Raw genomic sequence first — 12,244 nt, 5'->3', positions numbered from 1 at the left:
ATGGTTAACCAACGGGCAATCATGTAGGAGACATTTGCTCAACTCATAAATAATATGCAGGGTTCCACTTTGCCCGTTCTTCCTCCTCTTCTGACTCTTCCTAATTTCAACTTTGTAAGTCTTTGAACTTTTCAATCGTGCATCTTACCTTCATACTTGAAGATCATGAATCTTACCATCTCATCCTCTCGTGCTTCAAGTTTTCTCAGTCGGGACAAGGCTCCAATAACTATGTGGTAGGTGGATCTTCACCTGGCCAAGCAAGTCCAGTGACACCCACTACGGTTCATGTCGCTTCGACCTCCCCGCAACAATGATCACTTGAGGTAGTCCTCCATGTTTGTCTATTGTTGATGCTTGCGTCTTCTCGTTGCTTGTGCTTCTCAACTTAAAACTTGTGCATTGTTGATGGTAGAGTCCACGAGCGTTGATGCTTATATTGTACATACTTCTTAGCTTCTATTTGAGCCTCATATGTTGATGCTTGTTGACTCTTTTGCCTTATCCATCTTTGCAACTTAACTTTAGAAACTCATGCGTGTGATAATGGACTTATAGGTTTGCATTGTGGATGGCGTTGACGGTGTGCATATATGCTGCGGTGGAGCTCATTGCATGGTTCATGCTTGGTGTGAACTTGGAACTCATGATCCTTTAATTTGTGAAGCTCTGGTTGCATATGTATGTATGTTGTTGTTAACCTTCGTTGGATATGTATGCACTGTGTGGACCTGAAACTTACGGTCCTTTCGTTTGTGATCTTTTGTTGCATACGTATGCATATGTGGACTTTGCACTCATGTATTACTGGATATATGTTTGTTGGTCATGGTCATGTACTGCTGGATACATATATTTGTTGGATATATGTGCTGCTGGATACATATATTTGTTGGATATATGTGCTGCTGGATACATATATTTGTTGGATATATGTGCTGCTGGATAGATGTACTATTGTATATATGTTGTTGCTGCTCCCTGAAGTGCCTGTATACATGCTATATGGCCTATAAGCCGTGTACCCCAGCTATCTGGCACCCGGCTTATAAGCCATATGGCGGCGGCCAACATATAAGCCGTGCAGCCCAGCATCTGGCACCCGGCTTATAACCTATAAGCCGTGCAGCCCAGCACCTGGCACCCGGCTTATAGACCATCCGGACACATGAGCAGGCTATATAAGCCGTGTACCTCAGTTAACCGGCACCCGGCTTATATATGTATATAAAAACCATGCTTTTGTCGGTGGAACTCGGCTTATATTGTAACCGTGCGGTTCGCGGTTTCACCCGGCTTATATATAAACCGTGTGTTCGCGGTCGCATCCGGCTTATATATAAACCGTGCGTCCGCTGTTGCACCCGGCTTATATATAAACCATATGTACTGAGGTGCACTCGGTTTATCTTTAAACCGTGCCCTGACGACGGCACTCGACTTATATAGACGGTGACACGTGGCCGTTAACATCAGGCTACCGTCAGGTTACTTTATTAAACCGGGAGCCTTGTGAAAATACTCGGTTTATACATAAGCCGGGCTTTTTTGGTCCGGCTCTCGGCTTATAAGTTATAAGCCGGTCGACTGTAAACCGAGTGCTATAAGCCGGGAGTTTTACTCGGCTTATATATAAACCGAGTTTAAATCAATGTAAGCCGGGTGTATTAGGTACACGGCTTATAAGTTTTTCCTTGTAGTGTTTCGTACATGCCGGAAATGTAAGGTTATTAATTAGCACATTTTACAGGTATTGTTAGGGGCTGTGGCTTTCAAAAGATTGGTTCCTATGTTAATCTCAGTGTGTACTACCTCGTGGGCATCCCGGCGGCTCTATGTTTTGCCTTTGTGTACCATCTTGGTGGAGTGGTAATCAGTAGTACTATTTTATTACCCTCATATATGGCCTTATCACTAGTACTTTTGTTGGAAATATGCCCTAGAGGCAATAATAAATAAGTTATTATTATATTTCCTTGTTCATGGTAATCGTTTATTATCCATGCTATAATTGTATTGATAGGAAACTCAGATACATGTGTGGATACATAGACAACACCATGTCCCTAGTAAGCCTCTAATTGACTAGCTCGTTGATCAATAGATGGTTACGATTTCCTGACCATGGACATTGGATGTCGTTGATAACGGGATCACATCATTAGGAAAATGATGTGATGGACAAGACCCAATCCTAAGCCTAGCACAAAGATCGTAGTTCGTATGCTAAAGCTTTTCTAATGTCAAGTATCATTTCCTTAGACCATGAGATTGTGCAACTCCCGGATACCGTATGAATTCTTTGGGTGTACCAAACATCACAACATAACTGGGTGGCTATAAAGGTGCACTACAGGTATCTCCGAAAGTGTCTGTTGGGTTGGCACGAATCGAGACTGGGATTTGTCACTCCGTGTAAACGAAGAGGTATCTCTGGGCCCACTCGATAGGACATCATCATAATGTGCACAATGTGACCAAGGGGTTGATCACGGGATGATGTGTTACGGAACGAGTAAAGAGACTTGCCGGTAACGAGATTGAACAAGGTATCGGGATACCGACGATCGAATCTCGGGTAAGTACAATACCGCTAGACAAAGGGAACTGTATACGGGATCGATTGAGTCCTTGACATCGTGGTTCATCCGATGAGATCATCGTGGAACATGTGGGAGCCAACATGGGTATCCAGATCCCGCTGTTGGTTATTGACCGGAGAACGTCTCGGTCATGTCTACATGGTTCCCGAACCCGTAGGGTCTACACACTTAAGGTTCGATGACGCTAGGGTTATAACGGAAGTTTGTATGTGGTTACCGAATGTTGTTCGGAGTCCCGAATGAGATCCCGGACGTCACGAGGAGTTCCGGAATGGTCCAGAGGTAAAGATTCATATATGGGAAGTCCTATTTTGGTCACCGGAAAAGTTTCGGGTTTTATCGGTAACGTACCGGGACCACCGGGAGGGTCCCGGGGGTCCACCATCCCCAGAGGGCAGCATGGGCCAAGTGTGGGAGGGGACCAGCCCCTCGTGGGCTGGTGCGCCCCCCCACAAGGGCCCAAGGCGCCTAGGGTTTGGGGAGGGGGCGCCCCACCTTGCTTGGGGGGCAAGTTTTGCATATGAAGTTTTCAACATGAACTAATTGAACTACTCTTTCTCATAGCAGGTGACTGAAAGATGCCAGGCAACAAAAGGAACAAAGGGAACAAAGTTGCAAGCATTGGCAATGTGATTGAAAGGTTAGGCAAGGTGAGGAGGGTTATAAAGAAGGGCACCGGTGCGGCAACTTCCATACAGGCAGGCAGGGCCAAACCTACACAGCGAGCCACGGTGGATGGTACCCGAGGTAGACGACGTGGTCGTACCACTGTATCCCGTGTTGCTAGCCCTATCCCCTCCGTCCATTCCGAGGAGGAATCGGAGGAGGAAGCGGAGGAGGAGAGGGAGGAGGAGCTAGTTGTGGAGGAGGATGAGAGGGAGGAGTCGGAGGAGAGGGAGGAGTCAGAGGAGGAGAGGAAGGAGGAGCCGGTTGTGGAGGAGTTAGAGGAGGGAGAGTATGAGGTGGAGACATCGGCGGAGAAGATGGAATGGCCAGTTCCTAAGGAGAGCAAAATCTGGTTGCGTGGGGTGTCCACGCTCCCTTCGAGACCATATCCACATAAGGGCCTCATTGTCAAACCAGCCGGTCTGAGGTAAGTGTTTGTGTGGACTCTTGCGTCTTTACTTTTAAGATTTTTGCAGATACTATCTTACTTGCCTTTTCATTGTGCAGGGCCTTGGTGGTTGATGGAGAAGACATAAAAGTGCCGCGCCAGTCAAGTAGCATGATTGGATGTCTTTGCAGGCATTATTACCCTGGCCTGGTCCCCATAGGAGACGGTGAGGAGGAGCCAGCTTGGTCTTGGGAGCATTGGAAACGAGCTCTGGATACCAAAGACAAGTGGGGCAGGGTGTATGGTAGTGCCGCCGAGCGGGTGGTCAATGCTGTTTGGGTAAAATTCGTTGTCAACTTTCATAGTTATTTCTTTGCCAATCTTTAAAATCATTGCACTAATAACTGTTTTATCCTCTTATGCTCTTTGGCAGGATTTCTTTACTTGCGCCGAGGGTATGAAGGATGAAGCTAATGAGGTTGTGGAGGCGATTGCCAAGAAGATTGTCCAAGACATGCCCTATGAGGCGCGCGTTGATGCTGTGGTGAAGTATTTCGCGCACGAACGCAAAATGCTTCTCAAAAAGTCTCTAGCCCGGAGAGTGCATCTCACCCGTTCCATGTACATGAAGGTAGTTTCCTTTTACTTATGATTGCCTGGATCAAAACAACTTACTTTCATTCCTAAGTTGGATGTATTTGGCATACTTCAGGCGGTTCCCTCGTGGTGCAACAACAATGTTCCTTGCTACCAGCAAATCATATCCAAATGGATAGACCCGGAGTGGAGGGCCCAACATCGAATGGCTTCGGAGCGGCGTGCCTTGATGGGTGGTTCGGTACACCTTCAAGGCAACCTCAACCTCCACGCTTACGTGCAGAAGAAGGTAATAATACCATTCGGCTTCTCAACTTCTAAACTTGTGCTCTTCTGGATATTATTGCTTCTATTGCAGAATAGGGAGAGAGGTGAGGGCCAAGAGAAGCTCAATACCTTCACGGGATTATGCCTCTCCCGCAAGTCAAAGAAACCGGAAGGGGGGTGGGTCAACCCAGGCGCTGGCTTGAGGATTGATGCATACAGTGGGAAGTTCAAGGAGCACAACGGGCCTGACTCTGATCCGGCCTCACAGGACATTGACGCTACAATTTCCCTCCAGTCGGGATATGGCAAGAAGGGTGGTCGGTTATATGTTGGCGATGGTGCCATCCGTAAGAAGGACATCCCAAAACTCTCTCACCTCCGTGCTACCATGTCGAGCTCAGGTCCTGCTATAGAGCGTCGCCCACAGCCTGGGCTGCACATGCTCCATCAACTCGAGGTATCTTTTGCTTCATCGACCTTCCTTGTGATTTCTTCTTTGTATTGCAAAGATGGTGAACTTGTTGTGATGGCATATTGTAGGCCAATGCCAGGCTTCGAGAGGAGGAAGCCATGAAAATGCAGCAGGCCCTGTTTCAACAACAAGAATTCATGGTTAACCAACAGGCAATCATGTAGGAGACATTTGCTCAACTCATAAATAATATGCAGGGTTCCGCTTTGCCCGTTCTTCCTCCTCTTCCGACTCTTCCTAATTTCAACTTTGTAAGTCTTTGAACTTTTCAATCGTGCATCTTACCTTCATACTTGAAGATCATGAATCTTACCATCTCATCCTCTCGTGCTTCAAGTTTTCTCAGTCGGGACAAGGCTCCAATAACTATGTGGTAGGTGGATCTTCACCTGGCCAAGCAAGTCCAGTGACACCCACTACGGTTCATGTCGCTTCGACCTCCCCGCAACAATGATCACTTGAGGTAGTCCTCCATGTTTGTCTATTGTTGATGCTTGCGTCTTCTCGTTGCTTGTGCTTCTCAACTTAAAACTTGTGCATTGTTGATGGTAGAGTCCACAAGCGTTGATGCTTATATTGTACATACTTCTTAGCTTCTATTTGAGCCTCATATGTTGATGCTTGTTGACTCTTTTGCCTTATCCATCTTTGCAACTTAACTTTAGAAACTCATGCGTGTGATAATGGACTTATAGGTTTGCATTGTGGATGGCGTTGACGGTGTGCATATATGCTGCGGTGGAGCTCATTGCATGGTTCATGCTTGGTGGGAACTTGGAACTCATGATCCTTTAATTTGTGAACCTCTGGTTGCATATGTATGTATGTTGTTGTGAACCTTCGTTGGATATGTATACACTGTGTGGACCTGAAACTTACGGTCCTTTCGTTTGTGATCTTTTGTTGCATACGTATGCATATGTGGACTTTGCACTCATGTATGGCTGGATACATGTATTACTGGATATATGTTTGTTGGTCATGGTCATGTACTGCTGGATACATATATTTGTTTTATATATGTGCTGCTGGATACATATATTTGTTGGATATATGTGCTGCTGGATACATATATTTGTTGGATATATGTGCTGCTGGATAGATGTACTATTGTATATATGTTGTTGCTGCTCCCTGAAGTGCCTGTATACATGCTATATGGCCTATAAGCCGTGTACCCCAGCTATCTGGCACCCGGCTTATAAGCCATATGGCGGCGGCCAACATATAAGCCGTGCAGCCCAGCATCTGGCACCCGGCTTATAACCTATAAGCCGTGCAGCCCAGCACCTGGCACCCGGCTTATAGACCATCTGGACACATGAGCAGGCTATATAAGCCGTGTACCTCAGTTAACCGGCACCCGGCTTATATATGTATATAAAAACCGTGCTTTTGTCGGTGGAACTCGGCTTATATTGTAACCGTGCGGTTCGCGGTTTCACCCGGCTTATATATAAACCGTGTGTTCGCGGTCGCATCCGGCTTATATATAAACCGTGCGTCCGCTGTTGCACCCGGCTCATATATAAACCGTACGTACTGAGGTGCACTCGGTTTATGTTTAAACCGTGCCCTGACGACGGCACTCGAGTTATATAGACGGTGACACGTGGCTGTTAACATCAGGCTACCGTCAGGTTACTTTATTAAACCGGGAGCCTTGTGAAAATACCCGGTTTATACATAAGCCGGGCTTTTTTGGTCCGGCTCTCGGCTTATAAGTTATAAGCCGGTCGACTGTAAACCGAGTGCTATAAGCCGGGAGTTTTACTCGGCTTATATATAAACCGAGTTTAAATCAATGTAAGCCGGGTGTATTAGGTACACGGCTTATAAGTTTTTCCTTGTAGTGTTTCGTACATGCTGGAAATATAAGGTTATCAATTAGCACATTTTACAGGTATTGTTAGGGGCTGTGGCTTTCAAAAGATTGGTTCCTATGTTAATCTCAGTGTGTACTACCTCGTGGGCATCCCGGCGGCTCTATGTTTTGCCTTTGTGTACCATCTTGGTGGAGTGGTAATCAGTAGTACTATTTTATTACCCTCATATATGGCCTTATCACTAGTACTTTTGTTGGAAATATGCCCTAGAGGCAATAATAAATAAGTTATTATTATATTTCCTTGTTCATGGTAATCGTTTATTATCCATGCTATAATTGTATTGATAGGAAACTCAGATACATGTGTGGATACATAGACAACACCATGTCCCTAGTAAGCCTCTAATTGACTAGCTCGTTGATCAATAGATGGTTACGGTTTCCTGACCATGGACATTGGATGTCGTTGATAACGGGATCACATCATTAGGAAAATGATGTGATGGACAAGACCCAATCCTAAGCCTAGCACAAAGATCGTAGTTCGTATGCTAAAGCTTTTCTAATGTCAAGTATCATTTCCTTAGACCATGAGATTGTGCAACTCCCAGATACCGTATGAATGCTTTGGGTGTACCAAACATCACAACATAACTGGGTGGCTATAAAGGTGCACTACAGGTATCTCCGAAAGTGTCTGTTGGGTTGGCACGAATCGAGACTGGGATTTGTCACTCCATGTAAACGAAGAGGTATCTCTGGGCCCACTCGGTAGGACATCATCATAATGTGCACAATGTGCCAAGGGGTTGATCACGGGATGATGTGTTACGGAACGAGTAAAGAGACTTGCCGGTAACGAGATTGAACAAGGTATCGGGATACCGACGATCGAATCTCGGGTAAGTACAATACCGCTAGACAAAGGGAACTGTATACGGGATCGATTGAGGCCTTGACATCGTGGTTCATCCGATGAGATCATCGTGGAACATGTGGGAGCCAACATGGGTATCCAGATCCCGCTGTTGGTTATTGACCGGAGAACGTCTCGGTCATGTCTACATGGTTCCCGAACCCGTAGGGTCTACACACTTAAGGTTCGATGATGCTAGGGTTATAACGGAAGTTTGTATGTGGTTACCGAATGTTGTTCGGAGTCCCGAATGAGATCCCGGACGTCACGAGGAGTTCCGGAATGGTCCAGAGGTAAAGATTCATATATGGGAAGTCCTATTTTGGTCACCGGAAAAGCTTCGGGTTTTATCGGTAACGTACCGGGACCACCGGGAGGGTCCCGGGGGTCCACCATCCCCGGAGGGCAGCATGGGCCAAGTGTAGGAGGGGACCAGCCCCTCTTGGGCTGGTGCGCCCCCCCACAAGGGCCCAAGGCGCCTAGGGTTTGGGGAGGGGGCGCCCCACCTTGCTTGGGGGGCAAGTTTTGCATATGAAGTTTTCAACATGAACTAATTGAACTACTCTTTCTCATAGCAGGTGACTGAAAGATGCCAGGCAACAAAAGGAACAAAGGGAACAAAGTTGCAAGCATTGGCAATGTGATTGAAAGGTTAGGCAAGGTGAGGAGGGTCATAAAGAAGGGCACCGGTGCGGCAACTTCCATACAGGCAGGCAGGGCCAAACCTACACAGCGAGCCACGGTGGATGGTACCCGAGGTAGACGACGTGGTCGTACCACTGTATCCCGTGTTGCTAGCCCTATCCCCTCCGTCCATTCTGAGGAGGAATTGGAGGAGGAAGCAGAGGAGGAGAGGGAGGAGGAGCTAGTTGTGGAGGAGGATGAGAGGGAGGAGTCGGAGGAGAGGGAGGAGTCAGAGGAGGAGAGGGAGGAGGAGCCGGTTGTGGAGGAGTTAGAGGAGGGAGAGTATGAGGTGGAGACATCGGCGGAGAAGATGGAATGGCCAGTTCCTAAGGAGAGCAAAATCTGGTTGCGTGGGGTGTTCACGCTCCCTTCGAGACCATATCCACATAAGGGCCTCATTGTCAAACCAGCCGGTCTGAGGTAAGTGTTTGTGTGGACTCTTGCGTCTTTACTTTTAAGATTTTTGCAGATACTATCTTACTTGCCTTTTCATTGTGCAGGGCCTTGGTGGTTGATGGAGAAGACATAAAAGTGCCGCGCCAGCCAAGTAGCATCATTGGATGTCTTTGCAGGCATTATTACCCTGGCCTGGTCCCCATAGGAGACGGTGAGGAGGAGCCAGCTTGGTCTTGGGAGCATTGGAAACGAGCTCCGGATACCAAAGACAAGTGGGGCAGGGTGTATGGTAGTGCCGCCGAGCGGGTGGTCAATGCTGTTTGGGTAAAATTTGTTGTCAACTTTCATAGTTATTTCTTTGCCAATCTTTAAAATCATTGCACTAATAACTGTTTTATCCTCTTATGATCTTTGGCAGGATTTCTTTACTTGCGCCGAGGGTATGAAGGATGAAGCTAATGAGGTTGTGGAGGCGATTGCCAAGAAGATTGTCCAAGACATGCCCTATGCGGCGCGCATTGATGCTGTGGTGAAGTATTTCGCGCACGAACGCAAAATGCTTCTCAAAAAGTCTCTAGCCCGGAGAGTGCATCTCACCCGTTCCATGTACATGAAGGTAGTTTCCTTTTACCTATGATTGCCTGGATCAAAACAACTTACTTTCATTCCTAAGTTGGATGTATTTGGCATACTTCAGGCGGTTCCCTCGTGGTGCAACAACAATGTTCCTTGCTATCAGCAAATCATATCCAAATGTATAGACCCGGAGTGGAGGGCCAAACATCGAATGGCTTCGGAGCGGCGTTCCTTGATGGGTGGTCCGTTACACCTTCAAGGCAACCTCAACCTCCATGCTTACGTGCAGAAGAAGGTAATAATATCATTCGGCTTCTCAACTTCTAAACTTGTGCTCTTCTGGATATTATTGCTTCTATTGCAGAATAGGGAGAGAGGTGAGGGCCAAGAGAAGATCAATACCTTCACGGGATTATGCCTCTCCCGCAAGTCAAAGAAACCGGAAGGGGGGTGGGTCAACCCAGGCACTGGCTTGAGGATTGATGCATACAGTGGGAAGTTCAAGGAGCACAACGGGCCAGACTCTGATCCGGCCTCACAGGACATTGACGCTACAATTTCCCTCTAGTCGGGAGATGGCAAGAAGGGTGGTCGGTTATATGTTGGCGATGGTGCCATCCGTAAGAAGGACATCCCAAAACTCTCTCACCTCCGTGCTACCATGTCGAGCTCAGGTCCTGCTATAGAGCATCTCCCACAGCCTGGGCTGCACATGCTCCATCAACTCGAGGTATATTTTGCTTCATCGACCTTCCTTGTGATTTCTTCTTTGTATTGCAACGATGGTGAACTTGTTGTGATGGCATATTGTAGGCCAATGCCAGGCTTCGAGAGGAGGAAGCCATGAAAATGCAGCAGGCCCTGTTTCAACAACAAGAATTCATGGTTAAACAACAGGCAATTCTGCAGGAGACATTTGCTCAACTCATAAATAATATGCAGGGTTCCACTTTGCCCGTTCTTCCTCCTCTTCCGACTCTTCCTAATTTCAACTTTGTAAGTCTTTGAACTTTTCAATCGTGCATCTTACCTTCATACTTGAAGATCATGAATCTTACCATCGTATCCTCTCGTGCTTCAAGTTTTCTCAGTCGGGACAAGGCTCCAATAACTGTGTGGTAGGTGGATCTTCACCTGGCCAAGCAAGTCCAGTGACACCCACTACAGTTCATGTCGCTTCGACCTCCCCGCAACAATGATCACTTGAGGTAGTACTCCATGTTTGTCCATTGTTGATGCTTGCGTCTTCTTGTTGCTTGTGCTTCTCAACTTAAAACTTGTGCATTGTTGATGGTAGAGTCCACAAGCGTTGATGCTTATATTGTACATACTTCTTAGCTTCTATTTGAGCCTCATATGTTGATGCTTGTTGACTCTTTTGCCTTATCCATCTTTGCAACTTAACTTTAGAAACTCATGCGTGTGATAATGGACTTATAGGTTTGCATTGTGGATGGCGTTGACGGTGTGCATATATGCTGCGGTGGAGCTCATTGCATGGTTCATGCTTGGTGGGAACTTGGAACTCATGATCCTTTAATTTGTGAACCTCTGGTTGCATATGTATGTATGTTGTTGTGAACCTTCGTTGGATATGTATGCACTGTGTGGACCTGAAACTTACGGTCCTTTCGTTTGTGATCTTTTGTTGCATACGTATGCAAATGTGGACTTTGCACTCATGTATGGCTGGATACATGTATTACTGGATATAAGTTTGTTGGTCATGGTCATGTACTGCTGGATACATATATTTGTTGGATATATGTGCTGCTGGATACATATATTTGTTGGATATATGTGCGGCTGGATACATATATTTGTTGGACATATGTGCTGCTGGATAGATGTATTACTGTATATATGTTGTTGCTGCTCCCTGAAGTGCCTGTATACATGCTATATGGCCTATAAGCCGTGTACCCCAGCTATCTGGCACCCGGCTTATAAGCCATATGGCGGCGGCCAACATATAAGCCGTGCAGCCCAGCATCTGGCACCCGGCTTATAACCTATAAGCCGTGCAGCCCAGCACCTGGCACCCGGCTTATAGACCATCTGGACACATGAGCAGGCTATATAAGCTGTGTACCTCAGTTAACCGGCACCCGGCTTATATATGTTTATAAAAACCGTGCTTTTGTCAGTGGAACTCGGCTTATATAGTTATCGTGCGGTTCGCAGTTGCATCCGGCTTATATATAAACCGTGTGTTCGCGGTCGCATCCGGCTTATATATAAACCGTGCGTCCGCTGTTGCACCCGGCTTATATATAAACCGTACGTACTGAGGTGCACTTGGTTTATGTTTAAACCGTGCCCTGACGACGGCACTCGACTTATATAGAAGGTGACACGTGGCCGTTAACATCAGCTACCGTCAGGTTACTTTATTAAACCGGGAGCCTTGTGAAAATACTCGGTTTATACATAAGCCGGGCTTTTTTGGTCCGGCTCTCGGCTTATATGTTATAAGCCGGTCGACTGTAAACCGAGTGCTATAAGCCGGGAGTTTTACTCAGCTTATATATAAACCGAGTTTAAATCAATGTAAGCCGGGTGTATTAGGTACACGGCTTATAAGTTTTTCCCTGTAGTGTTTCGTACATGCTGGAAATATAAGGTTATTAATTAGCACATTTTACAAGTATTGTTAGGGGCTGTGGCTTTCAAAAGATTGGTTCCTATGTTAATCTCAGTGTGTACTACCTCGTGGGCATCCCGGCGGCTCTATGTTTTGCCTTTGTGTACCATCTTGGTGGAGTGGTAATCAGTAGTACTATTTTATTACCCTCATATATGGCCTTATCACTAGTACTTTTGTTGGAAATATTCCCTAGAGGCAATAATA

General features: G+C 46.5%; 1 long non-coding RNA gene across 1 annotated transcript; it reads left to right on the top strand.

The window, feature by feature from the left end:
- The first annotated feature begins 5,197 nt into the window (after window positions 1-5,197).
- LOC123159679 (uncharacterized) lies at window positions 5,198-5,760 on the top strand. The gene is made up of 3 exons (XR_006479846.1): window positions 5,198-5,244; window positions 5,331-5,456; window positions 5,689-5,760. It is a non-coding gene; the product is annotated as an uncharacterized lncRNA (long non-coding RNA).
- The last annotated feature ends 6,484 nt before the right edge of the window (window positions 5,761-12,244 follow it).

Source organism: Triticum aestivum, chromosome 7B (assembly GCF_018294505.1).
Source record: "Triticum aestivum cultivar Chinese Spring chromosome 7B, IWGSC CS RefSeq v2.1, whole genome shotgun sequence".
Lineage (NCBI taxonomy): Eukaryota > Viridiplantae > Streptophyta > Magnoliopsida > Poales > Poaceae > Triticum > Triticum aestivum.
This window is presented reverse-complemented; position numbering and strand designations above follow the sequence as displayed.